Source organism: Oxyura jamaicensis, chromosome 11 (assembly GCF_011077185.1).
Source record: "Oxyura jamaicensis isolate SHBP4307 breed ruddy duck chromosome 11, BPBGC_Ojam_1.0, whole genome shotgun sequence".
Taxonomy (NCBI): Eukaryota; Metazoa; Chordata; class Aves; order Anseriformes; family Anatidae; genus Oxyura; species Oxyura jamaicensis.
The window spans coordinates 15,603,476-15,622,771 of NC_048903.1; the positions used below are offsets into that span (position 1 = coordinate 15,603,476).

The following is a 19,296-nucleotide window of genomic DNA, read 5'->3' on the forward strand; positions in this document are numbered from 1 at the left end:
AACTTCCCTCACAAATGCTAATGAATTGTTTTCTTTTTTTCGCCCCAATACTGTTGTTTCAAATGAAAACACATCACTGCTTTGTTGCTGAGCACTTTCTCCCACAGTGCCCTGTATAAAGACTTGCTTGTGCACCCTCTGGAATGTGCTTATTCCAAGATGTCTAATTGTCATTTCTTCCACCTTACATCAGAAGCCTGTCACATGCGTTAATTAGGTCCATAAAAATATGCTTGAAAACCCTACCATTTAAATACGAAAGAGAGAGAGAAATGAGCACTGTAATTTCCAAGAATGACTAATGTCTCGCTGAAGTTAATTCTGCGGATTGATGGCCTAATTGCCAATGTGGCTGAGGTAAGGCATACTGTAAGATCTTAGGCTGCTAACACAAAAATGACAATTTTCCAATTGATATTTCCAACTATGGATTTGATTGAGGTAAAAAGCTTATTCGTGAGACAAACAACAAGCTGCCATTTATTAGGTACACACACACAGCAGAAGTGGCAACCAGGTCCAGCTACGGAGAGCTGGACCTACAAAGAACTATTCTGTTTAATTCTAGGGGAAAAGCACCCAACTGACTGGATCAGAAGTTCCTGTACTGTGGTGTCTTCAGAGGACCATGTGAGGGTCCACACCCACCACAAGGTAGGTTTGTTTTAACTCCCCCAGAGTGGCCACCCATTTGAGGACGACCCTTTCCAAGCCAGAAGCCCCAGGACAGACTGTCCTCTGACAATAATATAAAGGAGAAGTAACTTAATTTCAAACTGGGGAACCACAGCAAGGGTTTACCCACTGTGAGCATGGGGAGACATGGCAGGGAAGACGCACTGAGCTTAAAACAGTTCAACTCAGGCAACGAATGTTTTGAAACAGCTTTGTTCCTGCGGCAGCATTGCCGTGCCTACGCACATGAACGAGTTTTGCTTTCTTGCCCCAGCCAGGAGAACTGCTGGCCAGGGTTTCCTAAGGGCACTCTGCCACTTCCTACCTCACACCTGCTGACATCCAGCACGGTTTTCTGTTCCCACTCAGATATCTTCTTTCTGAACGGCTGCAGACTGGTAATGAGGAACGGCCTGATAATTATTTCCACATTGCTGCTGCTCTGCTGCAAACAGCAGCCTTGTGCGGAAGGGGGGTGCTGAGAGCTCATCCTTCCAACGCTGCTGCCTTCCCTGCTGCAGCACTGCAGATGGTCAGCAGTCCTGGTGAATTTGGGGTGTAGTGCCCACAGAAAAGAAGAAAACTGCAGCACAAACTGTTATATTTAGGGTATTAAGGTGTTCTAAAGTGTTAGGGTATTAAGGTGTATTCACAGCACAAGAAACAGTTCCTTGCAGAAGAGGAAGTAAACTGAGCACTCTCTCACTGTCCAGGGTAAATTCTGAAGTAACTAACAGGAAAGAATGCAAAATCAAATAAAATTTAACTTTTTTAAGCTTTAAATTTTTGTGTGCTGACATGGGTCTTTCAGACTTGAGGGAATTAAACTGTTTGACTTATATAGCCCTGAGAAATAAGACTTTTTATTCAAATATCAACTGATTCTTAATTCTGTCTAGTATTAATGGCTTTTACTTCTGCTGGGATAAAATTCTGCTGCTTGTTTAGAGTGACCAGAGGCATATACCGAACGTGCCTGAGAAAAATATACAGACAATGAATTGCTTTCTGAAATACAAAACCAGGTTTATTTAAGTAGTACATCAACTGCATTTGGTTTCACATAATTCTGATATCCAGAGCTAAACAAATGCACATCTTTATAAAATACATGTAGAAGTATATTCAACCTATCTCAAATAAAATATCTTTCACTAGCTCTTCTGATGATCCGTATCTTTTAGATTTATAGCAACACTTATCTGAGGAGGAGGTCAAAGTACTCTGTAACAAAGAACTGAAACTCACAACATCCCAGATGAACAGTAAGCATGATTGTAATCTTTTTTACAATTCTAAACATAGTTTTACAGTAGTCAGATGCAGAGGTTAAATGCTTAGCTTCAAATAAACCAATGTAACCTAACTCTATCTTTTCTTCCCATTCATGGCTTTTCCTCCCCCTGCTCTCCTCATCGGAGAGAAGAGCTCCAGTGGCTTTAATGGCCACAGTTAAGGGGGCTGACTCCTCTCCTGCCCCTTTCCCCAGAACATTCACCCTGAGGCAGAGGCAGCAGAAGGGGCTGTGCAGACATCCCTTGGCCACCCCACCTCATGAGCTCAGTGACTGCTGTGCTGCACGGGACCTAACCCAACCGAGTAAGTCACATGCAAGTAACAAATACCAGCACCAAAAAGGGGCCTTTTCTGTCCTCAAGAGTCAAAAGTCTAGCACTGGTGGAAGCTTTGGCTTTGAGTTAAGTGAGGTCAGATTCCTTCTAGATGATTGCATGCCTTTCCTTTCACCTTGCTTTTTTTCCAGCTATCTCAATCCATCCCACCTGATGTGGGATCAAACATGTCTGTGAACACAGGAATTCAGTAGTGGGCAGGTGAAAGTGCTACAAACATGGATCCAAAAAAGTGGTTGTCCAAATCCTATGAAGTCACTACCAGTAACATTATTTTATTTTATTTTTTGTGGACAGGTTGTTTTATGGAAAGATAAAGCTGAGCAGCATGCATCTGTGACTTAGTGGGGGCTGAAATGTTGGCCTTTTCCTTTATATTCTATCACAACAGCTCTTCCTTTTATACATTAAGCCAGAAAGTTATAACTTCTTGAAGCTCTGCTACAGGCTGAACTGGAAAAGCAGGCATGTGCCCTATGCTGCTCCTGCCGGCTGGCGCACAGTGTGTCACAAATGCTTCTTTGACACAATGGAAAAGGGCAGTAGGACATGATTTGGACACACAGGTGACTCAGGTTGTCTCTCTAATTAGAGCAGACCTGAACTATTACAACACTACTACAGTGTAGGTAGTTCTTAATTCTCACCAAGCTATCATCCCCTAGTGCAGTCTACAGATGGCCAAGCCTGACATCGGCCCATACTTTAGGTTTTTATGTCAATAAGCCATAAATGTTAAAACTCAGATCAGTCTGAGTTCTCTCAGGCTGTTAACTTACAATTAGACTACGGTAAAGATACCTTTAGTAGAACTCAAAGGTAATGGTTACAGTGAAAAGCACACACTCTAACACACTGAACTGGAGGTGGGCATAAACCCAGAAGCCAGCATCCAGAACCACCCTTGTGCTTTGAAAAAACTCTAGACACAGCTCTGAATCTTGCTGCTGCCCTCTCCCCCCGTGCAGCCTCACCTTACCCGAGTAGTTCAAGTTTCAGCAGCCGCCCCACAGGAAACAGCAGTTCAAGGGAGAGGTTGGGTAGGTCCAAACCCAAGAACAGAAACCCCACTTCTGAAACTTTCCTCCCCCTTCCCCCAGTATAATTTCAGAAATCCAGATCAGATTTCTGTGGCTTGTGCTCTGCTTAGATGATGTCTGCCTTCCTTGCTGTGCTTTATCTTTGATTCACTACTCTGTGTTAAACCTCAATTGACCTACTTGACAATAGCACATTTTATGATGCCAGCTCTACTGAAGAGAAATCTGAGATACAATGAAACTAAGTAAGATGTCCAGGGTTGTACATGACATTTATAACAGGGCTGGGAGCAGACCAAACTGCAGGCTCCTCTCCTCTCTCCCTACCAGCAGGACTGTATTTTCTCTTTAGTTTGTCTTCTCTCATGCTTAAAATTGTTGTGGCTTATTGAGAGATTTAGCAAGGAGCACAGGTCAATCTATCTGTTTACTGGGAGACCATTGTGCTTCTAGAAGATGCATACCTTGGGGCTATATGCCACGGGATACCTGAAGGCCTCTGACGGCTTGCCTGGAGTGCAAAGTTGTCTGCCAGACACCTGCAACAATCACATTCTGAAAAAGGCTGGTGGAAGAAAGCAACATAAGTAACATAAGGCTGCAATAAGTAACATAAGTAACATAAGGCTGCTTTTGGATAACGATGATGCTTACAGTCCATCTGTGTAACAACCCATCAGGGTGAAACAGGACATCACTGCCTGCAGGACATGTTTCACGAGGATTACCCTACTCCAGTACTCTTGGGTCCATGCTTGCTGACTGTGAGTCTCGGGGTGATGCTGGAGGCTAATTGTGCCCAGTGATGGCTGATCACTGAGAGCCAACCCCATGCGCTCAAACGAGGTTGGACCAGGTCTGAACTAAGCCTGAAGGATCCAGAGAAGTCAGTCAAACATCAAGTGCCACCACAGTGATCAGCAGATTGGCTGACGCTGGTATGGAAGAGGAGCAATGGGTACATTGTTCACTAGAAAGCAGCTACAACACAGATATTAACTCTTCCCACAGTGGTCCTTAATAGCCTGACTGTATTGTACTTTGGCCAACAAGGCCCTCTTGATTTACCTAGGAATTAGGCATCAGGGAGGAACAATAATAACTAGAAAGGAAATACTAGACCTTGACTTCATTTTCAGATGGTTATTTCTTATTCTGGTATTGGGTTTTACTCTTCTTGTGGAGTATATACTATACATATTTTTAATAAAATCATTGCAAAGTTGCCCACAGGTGGAGAGAGAACAAATTAATAGTCTACTTAATTAAGTTATTTTCAAAATTCTTAGCATCAGCTGAAACTGAGTGAAATAAGTAGGAATGTAAAATTTACCACTATACAAGCCACCAGGTCATTTACCTTCCCAGCCTGCTTACAGCGTTAGTTAATTCTTAACCATTTTAAATGAATAACCAAACAGTGATGCATCAGCTTGATTACGGAGTCACTGTACCCAAAACAAATGCCAATTTCAAGAAAAGGACTCAGAAGTCTCAGAAGTCATAAACATGAAATCTAAAGTGGCCAAATCCTGCTCGATCTCAGTGGAAATCATGGATCTAAAAATGTCTAAGGACCCAGGCCTTTCTCCTTACCTTTTACCCAGAGGCATAATGGGGGGAGAAACATTAATTTCCTTCACACTTACAAACTCCAGAAGAAATATAAGCACCTTTCATTCAACTGTACTTTCAGAGAATCATTTTGTAAGATCCTTTTCCCTGCCTCAGTGAGACTGTGAGGCATTTTAGAAGAACACAAAATCTTTCCCAGTTTGATTTTTACTTTAACATCAGTTAATTTCTATTTGTTCTTCCTCCACAATTTCACTAATGCCCTTTCTGTATTCGTATATTTGTCCATTACAATCTACAGAACAATCACCCTAATTGATCTAGCGTTAACCTCTAACAGCTTAAGATCCAGACTGTTTTCGTCTATTGCTCTGCCCCAGTTGCAGCACTAATTCCCTATAGTGCTTACATCTCTGTCACCATCGCCACCCAGCCCTTCTGCAAGAAGCACCTCCGCAGATAAATGCCGCTGTAAACCATCCGCGCAAGAGGAGCGGAGGCTGTTGAAAAGGCCCCGGTGTAACAGTTTGTTTTTGCCTTGTGTTGTATATAATGATAAATTTCATACAGGTGTCACATTTTTTAGCAGGAGGTGAGGATTGATGGGGAACAGTAGAACGATCCATCATCGGAGGCAGGTGGCACAGTATTGGAATTTCAGAAATCTGTTCCCAATCACATCCACTGCTGGATGACTCAGTAACGACCCTATTTGCGATGCGTTACTGAAAATCAATGTGCCGCATTCAAGGTCAATGTACTGTTAGAAAACTCTTTAAGCACTGATGGATGGATTGTGTTCATTCAGAATAAATGTGAGAAGAAAGTGACAGCTGAGCATCTCAATAGTTGTGCCAACTTTAAGAGAACAGCTTCCTCCTGGAGAGAGCAACGTGATTCCCTGGGGGATTACATCACTCCTTATTTCCTTTGTTCTTTCTCTTTTGAGCATTTAGGTAATTGTTTAATGTATCTATCTTCGTGCAATTAGGAGACTTCAAAGTGTGAAGACAAATACTGATGAACAACAATCTTTATGGACTTCCCTATATGAATAATATTAATCATTATGAAAGACTATCAAAGTTTATAAGGATTAAGTTCGCAAGAAGGGAAAACATTTGAAGAAACTAAACCTACACACAGGTACAGAAAAAAAAAAGAAAAAAGCTCTACTAAGATAAAATCCCAAGTCAAAACATAGTCTTGATTTTTCTGTTATTATAGTAGTGAACAAGATACTTAGTGTCTTTACATATCTTTACATATTTTTCAACTCTCTAAGTGGTTTTGCATATCTTTAAATGTTTTAAATTAGCTGGGAACTTGCCATGCATGGTAAAACAGATTTTAGCTTGTAGAAGATCCACATTTATAAATGAAGCTATCCCATTCTATCGCTAAAATATAAAGTGAGCTATCTTATTCAACTACTTTGCTAAACATGAATTAATGACACTTCAGAGACACTTTCCAGAGGGATTCAGAAATTACTCTCCTTTTCTTTCCTGAGAAATAATGAAATTGTCTTTTAGTTGATGGGAAAAAAAAGTAATCATCAGCTTCCAAAAGGAAAACAGGATTGATAGCTCAAACAAACAGGAAGGGGGAAAAGTGTAATTTACCATGTGGTTCACCAGCAGCTAAATCTGTTCACTTGACACAATAAATGATGTCAGGCTTCCTCACCCACTGTGTCAACAAAATGGGTGTTGTCAAAAACATTAAGACATCTTATTGACAAACTCTCAAGTCATTATACTCTTTGAAGTGGTTTTGTCTTCTGCCTAAAATTATTGCACCGACAGCATCGATTCATCTGATACATTGATACTGCAGCAACAAGCTCCAGGGAGGATACTGAATGCAGCCAAAGCCATTATCTAGACAAAGTTATTTTTGACTGTTTTGGTAAGATTCTGAGAAGTGATCAGTTATCGGGGACGAGCAGTTCATTTACAATACTCAATTATGCGTTCTTCAAGAAAACAGTTTTTTGCTACGGGGTTATTTTGCAATGGGAGCTATCAACCAAGGGTTAATTGCAAATGCATTGTCTTAAACAGGCTGCTGCACAGTATTTCAGCCAGAACATACTGCTTATTCGTATCCTTTAGGGAGCACAAAGCTTACAAAGCTCCTTTCCTTGCTCATGTAGTTGCACTATACTCACCCCAATGCTGTGAGGAAAACCTGGGTGATTTTACCAACAGCTATGTTTATCAAAGAGAATTTAATCAAAAATACGTGAAATAATCAGTTTAAGAAGGACAGAATTAACACTCAGGTGAGAGGTCAAAGCACGGACAGCATCTTTTATCCAGGCTAAACTAACGTGGAAAGTAAGGGTGAGGCCAGGCACAGCCGCCATGTGCTGCAGCCTGCCTTCAGCGACTCGTGCAGACAAACAGGAGGCACCAGAGGCCTGACTTCTGACTGCTGCTGACCCTTCAGCCCAACACATCACAGGCCCAAGCCTCCCTTCACAGCAATGAGAATCAGCGACGACTCCACGGAAGCCACTGGCATTATAACAGCACAAAACCAAAATGGGAGGAAAGTCCATTTTGTACGGGACTGAGTATCTATTCACCACCAGAACAAAGGGCCCGTTTCTTGTTTTCCTCCCCTCTTTGTCATCGTGCTGTATGGAGGGGCCTCCAGCCAGCACAGAGACGAGGCAGCCAACTCCAGCTCCTTCTCCCCTCACTCTGGGGAGCAGGGAAGGTGGGGAAGGCACGGCCAGAGCACGCTGTGCACATCCCTGCCTGCCTCCTCCTCGCCGTCCTCCCGCTCCTCTCCTCCTCGGTGGCTTTGGCAGATCCCAGCCCCGCAGGCCGGCACCAGGGACTAATAACCAGCTCTGTCGATCCCATCACAGCGGCGCGCACAGACCACGATCCTGTACCATTGAGCATTTGGCTCACTGTCCTTAATGTAAAGTACAGAGCTGAAGATAGAAGCAGGCTGAGTGTGCCAGCTCTGTCCACTGTGGATTCGTGATTAAGTTTTGCCATTAAAATACAGTATATAAAACACTAATTCAGGCCAAAATTATAGATTCGGATAATATATGGAATTACTGTGCCAACAATCCGCAATAAAAATACACAGTACAAATAAGTGAAAGAATCTGATGTCAAAAAATGGATAATGAAAGTAAATTGTATAAACGTAATTAATAAAGGCTTGGAATGGAAATTTCCAGTATGCACTGGCTTAGCCTAGACCCACTGAATATCCAAGGACTCTCCTAAATTCAAGCTGGGATAGTTAACGACCAGCTTCTTATACTTTGTTTAAATTGCATCTTTTATATCAGAAGGCATCTAGGAGTCTCCACTAAATTGCTTTAATTAAGCTATCCATTATGTTTTAGCAGTTCCCACTTTACCACATTCGGATGAGAAATAAAGACACACGTAAAACCCAGACTTCGACATGAAGAAATCCATTCCTGCACACATGTTCCCAGCTGCTATCTCATGCTGCCCAAACTCCAGAGATAACAGCTACTGTTTCGCTGGACTTGTCATGTAGCCTGGAACTCTGACAGGGCTTTTTGGGATCCATCTGCAGTCTGCGCAGAGGCTTTTCTAAAAGTGTTTGTTTTCCTTTGCTCAAAACCCTCGGAGCTTGGGTGGCCTTGGTAAAGGATTTTCAGGTTTTGTTACTATGATGACGAAGAAAATATTTTTCTTGCATGAAGCACTTTTGTTTAGAAAACTGCACTGAAAACAGGGAGAGAACGGGATATGGCAAGGCCTACCTTCTTCACAGCCTCTGATCTCCTGACTTGGCGCTGCACCTAACAGGGGAGATTCCCATGAAAAACAGTAGGATTTGGCACTCCCACCCAGCTCTCCACATACCCCCCGTGTGGACATGTAGGAACTAGTGGAACATGGTGGAATATATGCATACTGTACCAGATATCTCCATCTTACAGTGAAAAAGCAAAAGTGTGCATAACTTACACAAGCCATGAAGCTGAAACCCTACCTGGAGCCCCAGTTTTTGATCCCCCTAGTTTTGATTTATTCATGAAGTGAAAGCAATGCCTTCCTACTATTTTTCATAGAATGCATGGCCATGAGCCACTGAGATCAAAGAACTGGAATAGTTGCTCACTAGCCTGGGCAGTGGGATTCCTAGCCTCATTTGGGGGTTGTACAGATTTTTGGGATCATAGAATCAAGGTTGCTACCAGCTGAATCCTCACAGTCTTACTTACACTGGGTAGCCTGTGCAGAGTCACACAACTTGAATACTAAGGAGGCTGTCCTCTTGGCTACCTCTCTTGGTTTCTCATCACCTTTTTTTTTTTTTTCTTTTTAACAGATTGCAATCACACAAAATTCTATTGAAGTACATTTTCCATCTGTAATCACAATGCAAGTAATTAGTAATTCCTCCTCAGGAATCTAGTGGAACCACACGGCTAATTAATTCACTTACACCACTCATGAGGCCACAGCCCAGTGGAAACCAGCTTCTGAAATGTCTTTCCCAGCCCTGCTACAAACCTTGAGTTGGGAACTTTTGCCAGTATCACAGCTGTATTCGCGGCTGCTGTGCAGCTCTGTTGTGCTTTTGCGGCTCTACAACCCGGGTTGTGGTATCAAAGAGTTGGTGCTCCTGCCCTCACAGGAATGAGAAACACGGGCTACTGGGAGCGATGCAAGCCTCCAAAACCTTCTCCAGAGCATCTAGGCCTTCAACAGATGAGTTTCAAACAGGCACACAGAGAGAAACAAACAAATTCCTTATAATTTTCCTAATAATCAAAACCAGAGTGAATCACTCAAGAATAACTTCAGTAGTTTGCCCTCTCTCATTCCTTCAAAGAAAGAGAAATTATTTTATACACATTAAAGACCATTTCTGCTGGGAAGTGAGAAATGACATCCTAACTAATGCAAAATATTAAACACGAGACTTAAAAATGTCACCCCGTCACTATGCATAGAAAGGTAGGCCAACTTTTTAGTTCGGAATTAGAACTATTTCCAGACACCTTTTGTCAAGGTGTTTAAATGCATTGCTACATTAGTCTGACTATATTTTTAAGGCAGTTATCAGGTACTCAGCAGAATGAATAGGACTTTCAGGACTTGCTGTAGCTTTGCGCCATGCTTCCAGCCAGAAGCAGCACACCTATCACCCACGGTACAAACCAATGACTTCCAGATCTTGCTGCTGAGGATGGAAATTACCTTCACCCAGCTGACATGGGGAATCACACAAGTCATCACTGGCTGCTTTGATGCAGTCAGCTCGGCAAAAATTGCTCTTGGTCACAATTTGAACTAATTTGTCTGACTTTGCATAGATAGGCAGCCACTGTACAGACCTTTCCATTTCCTCTAGCAGACTTCACCATCCAGCCTAGTTCCACCCCTCCTGTTTCCAGAAGGAAAATATTCTGTTTTCTATCTTATCCCCACAGATTGCCATGTCAGTATAGCTGTGCAGATCATATTATCACGCATACTTTGTCTGTCCCCCAATCATCTTCTTCCTATTTACTTGCACGAAGAGAGAAAAAGCAACCATTAAGGCAATTAGAAATATTATATTCCTCCTGGGCAAGTCCTACAGAAAATTCCCTGCACTCTTTGTACAAGCGATGCCAACGGAAAATGGTCCAGTGATGTCAGTCAGGGTATTATCAGCCGCTCTACTGCACAGCTTTTTGGATAGCTTATGTCAGTATTCTAACTTAGCTAATAATTAAAATAAGTTACTCAAAAGTGGTTTGGATGTGCTTCCAAATGGAAGTCGTAACAGACGGGATTCAAAAGGAGTAAGAGATACATATGTTTTGATAATCTCAAGTGAGCCAGCTTACCCCAAAAGCCACTTAATTACACCAAAACTGAAACATCTGGTTTAGATTATCTGCTAAAAAATAGCATGGTGAAAAGTAAACCACTTGGAGAGGAAGTATTAACATTATTCTTGACTTACAGACTGTCACGACAGAAAACTAATACCTATGTTTTTTTAATTATTTTCTTATCTTTATATGATAGAGAAAGGAAACTCAGCAAAGTAACGAGTCCGCTGAATTAGGAAAAAGGAGGAGCCCTCCCTACTCTGTGCACAGCACGCATGCTGTAGCATGACAGTGGCAGTGGGTGCCGAGGTAGCAGGCTACTTTTTGTCCCTTGAATCCTTTGGAAGGCACGTGGCTTTCTGACATCCTGCCACATTCAGGGTATCCTCATTGAGGAAGCAGTACAAAAAAGCAGCATTCTCTGCTTAGACTTATAAACATTCCTACCATTGCTCTCGTCTCCTACTATGTGATCTATTTGCAATTCCTTCCCCCCCTGTTACAGCCAAGGAAAGACAAACCATGCAAAGTGCTGCCAGCTCTTCCCCGCACATACAGTAGGTAGTCCCCAGCCTGGAGATATCCAGACCTCTCCCTGGTACAGTAGCCTGGTATTTCTTAACTGTATCTGTAGCTGAGAAGTCACATTATAGCACTTTAGAACATTTACAGCCTAAGAAAAACCTTTTATGTGAACATTTTAAAGCTCAAAGCTCTAATCTAGGACTTGGTATATTTATCCAGCTCCTTAATTATTAATGTTACTCTATTGATTTGATACCTGAAACTCTAACAACAAAACCCGTGCAAACTAATTGTGCCTAGCTTCCGACTTCACAGGGCTTCTTGCTTCTAAGTCTTCTCTTTCTTAATCAATAAGGTCTGATTCATAAAACAGTACAGAGGTGCCAGAACTGAGAAATAAAGGGCATATTTATTATCATGTAAACTGTGCAACAGATACGCATGTTGCCGAAGCATTTATTCACCAGTGAGGGATCCCAGTGATATCAAAGTTTGTCTTTGCTTATTATCTTAATGTACACAGTACAATCAATCCAAACAACATTTTAATTAATTCAGAAGTAGAATTATTAAAGAAAAAAAGTCTTTGGCGTTTCCATGCAAGGCTTTGTACACCACTTTCTTGAGGCAGTGCAGCTTTGCCAACTTTTTGCAGAAAGTAAATTCACAATCCTCTAGTCCCTGGTTGTCCCTTGGTTCCTCCCAGCAGTACCAGCACCAGTACTGTGCTCTTCTTGTTTGCAATGTGCAGGTGAGCTGAGTCCCCTCATCTGCATTCAAAAATACTGAGTCAAATTCTTTAATACAGCTAATTTGAGGCGAGAACACTGTAATTTAAAGTATCTGTTTAAACTACATCACCAAATCTGAGCTAAACATATGCCAGTATGTAATGCAGAAGGTTTGCAGTGCTCTTTCCTGCTCAGTCAATTGTTTTTTCTTAATTTGATGTGGGTATATAAGACTACAGAGGGGGACAAATATTTAATTGTCAATAGCGTATCTGGTGCTCTACCAAAGTCATGACTTAGCAACTTTGCTAATGGGCTGTGAAGAGGACATCCTTACATCTCTTCCTGAAATATACGACTGTCATAAACTTATTCCTAAAACTGAGATGTTGCCATGTGGAAGACTGAATAACTATGATGTTATATGAGCTTAACATTTTTTTATTAAGGTCACTACAAAGCATGACTTAAAACTTAATGATGCTGGTGACTCTTTGATCACAAACATACATAAAATATTTTATTAAGAAGTGAAAATCCGGGACAACACAACTCTATTGAAAAAATACTTTGATTTATTTGACCCTCAGCAATTTTTGCACTTTATTAGGAGAAAAATCATATTTCTTATGGAAAAGAATATAGAGCTTTTTTTCTTCTTCTTTAATATGACAGAAGGACAAGACAAAGCACAGGATCTAGTGGAAACAGCACTGCATTTCAGCAGTTAAGGTAAGACTGCCTAGCCTAGGTTGCCTTCCTACCTTTAGCAATGACCTGTTGTGCAACCAAGAACATTTTCATTTCCTTTTCTACCTTGAGCTTTGGTGGCCCAATGATGCCACTTGGGCTTCATTCAGCTGAATGCCCAGCTGGGGATGCAGTGCCCAGTGGCTTGGCCCTGGGAATGGGTGCACATTTTCCTCCTGTGAAACATGGACAGAGATTCCCTCTCCACCATAAATGTGGCTAAAGGCATCTGATGGTTCGACACGTGGCTGGAGGTCAGCTTTATCAAGTCATGGGTAAGTTATTTCACCTCTTTCAGGTGGCCACCTTACAGCCTGTTATCTTATACCTTTAAGAAATAAGGGTCGATTTTCTCTCTTCCAACCTCACCATGGGTATAATTCAGTGTGATTTCGCAAACCTAACTCCTGCCCAGAACAATTATTCTAATGGTGAAAAATACGTTGTTTCTGGTCTCAGCAGCCTGGACCTCTGTCACTTGTCCCGAGGAGAAATTTTTACCAGTTTGCTTAGGTTCAAGTGACTCTTTAGAAATTAGAGAGTGAGACTGTTCCTGTCTCACGGCAATAGCCTTTGCAGTTTCCAGAGGCACCACAGAGGGGGACCTGTGATACTACAGTCAACTTTTCACACTGGAACACAGCAAATAGATCAGATTCTTTTGAACCTTGAAGCCCTGGGAACATTTAGACCACAATGGATTTTTTTTTTTTAATTGTAAATGTCCAAATATCCACACCTATTTTATAGAGAGTGGAGATGGTATACCATATTTTAGATGTAAAAAGAGGCTCAGAGGGAGTATTATCGCTTGACTATGGTTTAGAGTTAGTCCCCAAACCTCCTCAGAGATGTACTTCAGCAACTTGTATCTCTTGCAAAAAAAAAAAAAAAATGATACATGAAATGAGAAATTAGGTCTTGATGTAATTTTAAACTCCGTATCTGAACAGCCATTTCACTTTTACTACTATCATAATCACTGTGTATATAGACATAGTATATTACTCAAATCCTCTGATCTACCCAGTTCATAAGCAAAATGTATTGTATTCATCACAGATCCTCTTGTTTTCTAAATGGTATTTAGAAAAATTATTTTTCAAATGTGAACCAGAGAAGAAAACGTAGAAGTTCTGAGGGAGATTCACAGCACAAATTTGTTTATGAGCTAAACCAAAAGACTAGCTTAAATTCTTTAGTTCAATAAGATTACATCAACACCAACGGTGATCAGAATCTGGTTCAAACATCTTCATTTTGAACAAGCTCCATTAGTTATATTGAACAGCAGCTTACATCACAGAGGGAGGTAATTTACAATTTTTATAACCATCATAATTTGTAGTACACAACTAACCACATGGCCATTCTTTCAAAACATCAAGATAAATCACAAGAAAATCAAAGGCATATTTAATGTTTGATGACAAATGGCAACTAAGAAACAGTTATTGCAATAAATTGTTGTTAAAAACAGTGATTATGGGAAAATGCTTAACAAAGGTGATTAGGACCACTTACTTAAAAAAAAATCATCACTTGTCTTAAGTGTATGGACCACCAAGTTTCATTTAATCCTTTCTAATTCCGAGCAGGATAATTATGGCAAATGGTAAATGAATCACATGCCTGCACAGGAGTATCACAGCCATTGTGGCATGTAGATGAATGCTGTGTCAGAGGATTAACGTGGTATAATACCGCATTTGGTTTTGCAGCCTGTTATTTTAATCTTGTGAGCTGCCTTTCATCAAGGTGGGGAAATACTGTAAGGTTACTGTTGATCTCCGGCAGCCAGAGAGGATGCTGTGTGACATCCAAGTCCCTCGGTCCTATAGGGGACTCTTGGCAGCTTCTAAAATCTTGTTTTGTGCACTAATGGAAGGAAAGAGAGAATTTGCCTGTGCTAGGGAAAAGTTGGCAGGTGAAGTAACAGCACAAGAGATGCCATTGTGCCAACAAGTTACTTAGTTCTGAGTATTAAGCAATGTGCACCCAAGAATTCATGGGACCCTAAAACTGCAGAGACAGCAAATCACTGCCCTGTCCCTCACTGCGGACAGGGAAGCAGAGAACTGGCAAAGGCACAGAGCTAGAGGGACCATGTCAAGCAGTCAATAGAAAACTGGGGAATGTGATGGAGCCTAGAAAATCATGGAAGACTTAACTCCACTCTGATACTGTTTGCTGTCTGGGCTGTGGCCATTAGCATTATACTGACTACCATTTATTTCCCAGGGAGAGGCCACTCGGGAACTTTGTCGTGGAACACTCTGATCCTAATGAGTATAAACCTCCCTTTCTGGACAAGAGGAGCATTTTGAAGTGCTAGAATTGTATATCTAGTTATTATGCCTATCAAATGCCCTCCTATGAATGCGTGCTCCATGCTCGCATTTTCTTTCTACAAAGAAAAGCAGCATGGGGGTGTGAAAATTGTTCAGGAGCAAATACTACTTCCCCAAGCCACCGCCCAAAACATAAAAAGGAATTCAGAACACTGCAGATCAGAAAATTCCATTACATTCTATCCAGTATATCTTCTAAAACAAGATGGAGGCTTGCCAGAATACCTAAACAAAGCAGTTTTTCACACAATTTCCATCCCACTGAGAAGTAATAAGTCCTGGAGATCTTATAAAGAAACCTGTTCTTGAACAATTTACTGCCCAGATTTATGGGTCCAAGAAATAAGGATGGTTCAGATTAACTTTGTATAAGCCTCTACTCTCAAGAGCTCTTCTCCAAGCCAAATGTGAGCCAGATTTTTTTCCCAGTTAGCCACCCTTTTACACTGCCTGAGTCGTGTGAAGGGGATGGAAGATGGCCACAACTACATGTTTGAGAATTTCCCCAACTATGGGAAGTCTCCAACTGCTTTAGGTCACTGCAATCTATTCTTACACTTCCATCTTCCATCACAGCAGAAGGACACCAAGCACATCTGAGAGCTCTCTAAAACCTTTTGCGGCTGGCATCCAGAGCCTGACCTGCTCTGCTTTCTTTTGGGGTCAGCACTACAAAGCTTGCAAATCCAAGAGTTGTGAATGTGCAAAAGTAGCTGACAGTTTGGGGCTTTTTGTTTTATTATTTTAATTTTATGTTTGTTTGTTTTTGCCTGGCCAATGAAAAAATATACTCAATCTGAACAAAAGACTTGGGATTACTTTTCATGTAAAAATTGCAGAAAGTCCTTTCAGCTAAGAATGCTGAAATTAAATATTGACTTTTTTAGCTTTTAAATTTTGATTGGACAAAAGCAATTCAAGGAAGTCAACGTGAATTAATTGGGCTGCCAATGCTGGGCTGCCAATCTGACTATTTTTATTATTACTAGTTCTAAAAATGGATTTGGCCAGTCAGCAGAGACTAACTTTTCTCACAAGAGATCAACCCATCCTCAAGCTAATATTAATCTTGTATTGTCCACTACTTTGTGGTGTCCACAGCCCCAGAAGAAGCAATATAAACTTGGCAGGATTGGCAATGAGAATCCAAACCTTGTACTGTTCACCTCAGCAGGTCAAGTGAAGTTTTCGACACCTGGTTTAAGATCTCATGAAGAAGACAACTGCCTATGTGGGCACTGATAAAAATACATACATAAATTACTACACACCTTGACTTAATCTTAACTACCTTGACTGCAGGTGAATTAATGAGCCTTTATACACACACACACACACACACATATATATAACCCCAACCCTCATGACAATGCATTAAATACCCTAGAAATGCAATTTAGGTATTGAAGACTAACTCAGTGTAAAGAGTTAAAGTGTAAAGAGTACATCTGCACATTGCACATATAGGTAGGTGGCATGATCAAATTCAAGGTGGCAGAAATTGGTTGAGAAGTCTTTGAGCCCCCAGACTCTGTAGAGCTTGGGACTGTTTCCTGGCCATTTCTTCATGAAGATAAAATACAGCTGAGTGATAGGGTTGAAACAAATGGAAGTCACATCAGGCGAGCTGAACTCAGGCAATTTATTCCTGTGTGTCTCCCACCTTATTACTTTCATTTGCAATTACACCACACTTAGAGAAAAACATGCTCACTGGTAGCTTGCAGAGAAAGCAAATACTTGCGATACCTTAAATCAAGACATTGTACAAATAGAGATTTGAACACGAATTTCTACATGGAGAAAGAATAGCAGTGAGATTTCTTTTTCCATTATTACTACATGCTAGGAATGTGCTTGATAGCATAAATGCCTCTAATTGATATGAATAGATTTTAAAAATAAATCAATGGATCTTTCATAAATAAATCCATGGATCTTTCTTTTCTCTTACTCTGCAGTAAATCAAGTTATTTTGCTATTATCAGTATCATTGTATCAGTACAACTGGGGGAAAAGGAGGGAATTACAACTGCTATTTTAAGCAGGAGTGGTTCTAGTATAGGTAAATATTCTGATTTGCTGTATAAATGAAAAGGGAACACTGAAAGGCTGGACTGGGAGTATGATATAGCAACTCTACTCCCATTTCTGCCACAGACTTTGGCACTATAGTTTGGGAAAATCATTTAGCATTATTGTATCCCAGCATCCTATGAAGCTGATTTAATGTTTTCCTAACACAAAAGATTTTTGTAAGGGGGGAAAGAATAAAGTTTGCAATTCTGAAAACAGCCAGGGAAATTGTTTTTCCAGTACATACCAATGCAGTTTTACAAGCAAATTCAAAAGTGAGATAATGTTAATGCTACTTTGTTTCAGTTTTTTTTTTTTTTTTTGCATTAAAAAGTGTTGAGAGTAAATGCAGAACAAAGACACCTACTGGTTAAAAAAAAATAATTAGATTTTAGATTTATTTTCAAGAGAGTCAGTTCCATGGATCCATATTTAGTAATAATGCATCTACTTGGCTTTATTATATATTTGAAAGCTATGGAAGCATATCAAGGTAAAAACTTACTTCAGATTTCAAATTAAAATCTTGGTAAAATAGCAAAGGGATTGAACTATCTTGGGAAGAAGAAAGGGGGGCAGGCAGGTTTAATTATGTCTCTGAAGAAGATAATAGGGAAAAGTCTAACTTTGTTTATGCCAAAGGCATTTTGCCATCTACCTCCACGGGGCCACAACAACTCTGTTGTGTTCTGTAGAGCCCCAATCCTGCAAACCGTACAATAGGAGAGGGAATTTCTAAAGTCAGTGGGATTCCCCACAGCTCTCAGGATGAGAAATTTGTGGGAAACTATGTATAGAACTTGTTTGAATTTTGGCCCGAGAGTTTTCTCATTTCCTTTGACAGCCTCCATAAAAACCCTCTTGTGCAATTCTACTATCTTTTCATCTTGGGATGCCAAAATATAAGAGTCTGAACATCTGTTTGAAAAATAGAATACGCCAATATTTAAATTAGAAATGGTTTCTTTTCCCTCCAAGACTATCAACTAATTATTTGAAATAGATTTACCCAAATATTGTACTTAGTTCCATATTACACATGCATAAATGAGAACAGAATTTGGCCCAATATGTTTAAGCTAAGCACATTTTTGCAGCTATGAAAAGTAATCTGATTTCCATGGAACAGTTCATACATGGCAATTTGCCTTCCTGGGCCTCAGTTCATGTCAAGCCTTTTCACTCTGTTCATTTTATGAAGATTTAATTGAATTCTACTTAAATAGCATCAACTAGCACTTATTCATAAAGCCATCAAGGCTTTCATCACAAATTCATAGTTTTTGTAATTCTTAAAAAAAAAAAAAAAAGTCATATATATTCAGTTGTACCATCACTGGAAACACTTGAAACAAACACTTTTGTCCACAGTTCTCTACCATGATTTTGAACTCCTGCCCCAATAGAAAATAGTATTTTATCATTATTATTTTTAATCCAAAGGTGACTATTTTTCACTGTTTTTCTGCAGGAAACATGGCGATGGTGAAGCAACTGTTGCATGGACAAGTAATGCTGGAATTCAGAGCTGACAGAAATATAATTATTGAAAGAAATATAGGTCTAAAAGTAATGAGAGAGAGGAAGGTGAAAGCTGGTTTGGCAAACCCAGAAGGAACGATGCTCCAGTACCAGAAAGGCTGTGGGAGGGATAACACAGCCAAGCCCTCCCTAAACCACCTTTATCTAGAGCTCAACGAGCAGCAAGTGCAGAAGGTGCAAAATCCACACAGGCAGAAGATGGATTAAACTGATTCCTACAGAGACTTTATAGGACAACTGGAAACTCTAAGGAAGGTAAAATCTGACCACCAGCAGGTGTGATTTATGAATGAAGAAAGAGTTTGAGCAGTGGGAGGAAAAAAAAAAAAAAAGCCAACTAAGAAGGTGCCCCAAAGGAGGAGGCAGAAGCCTCGGCTTTCTAGCCATGCTCCTGCAGCCCAGGCCATGCTTCCCTCCCTGCCTGCAGCCAGAACTGCCACCATCTGCACAACCACCTCGGTTAGCTCCCCTGCTTTATCCTCCAATTTATTACCTCTAGCTCCTCCGCATCAGCACTGCTGAAATTGTATTTTCAGAAAGAAAGTCTGAGCACTTTGCCAT

General features: G+C 40.7%; 1 long non-coding RNA gene across 1 annotated transcript; it reads left to right on the forward strand.

Annotated features, from left to right (window-relative positions):
• The first annotated feature begins 280 nt into the window (after positions 1–280).
• LOC118172508 lies at positions 281–19,045 on the forward strand. The gene is made up of 4 exons (XR_004753739.1): positions 281–357; positions 569–654; positions 12,692–12,748; positions 18,665–19,045. It is a non-coding gene; the product is annotated as an uncharacterized LOC118172508 (long non-coding RNA).
• Positions 19,046–19,296: the final 251 nt, after the last annotated feature.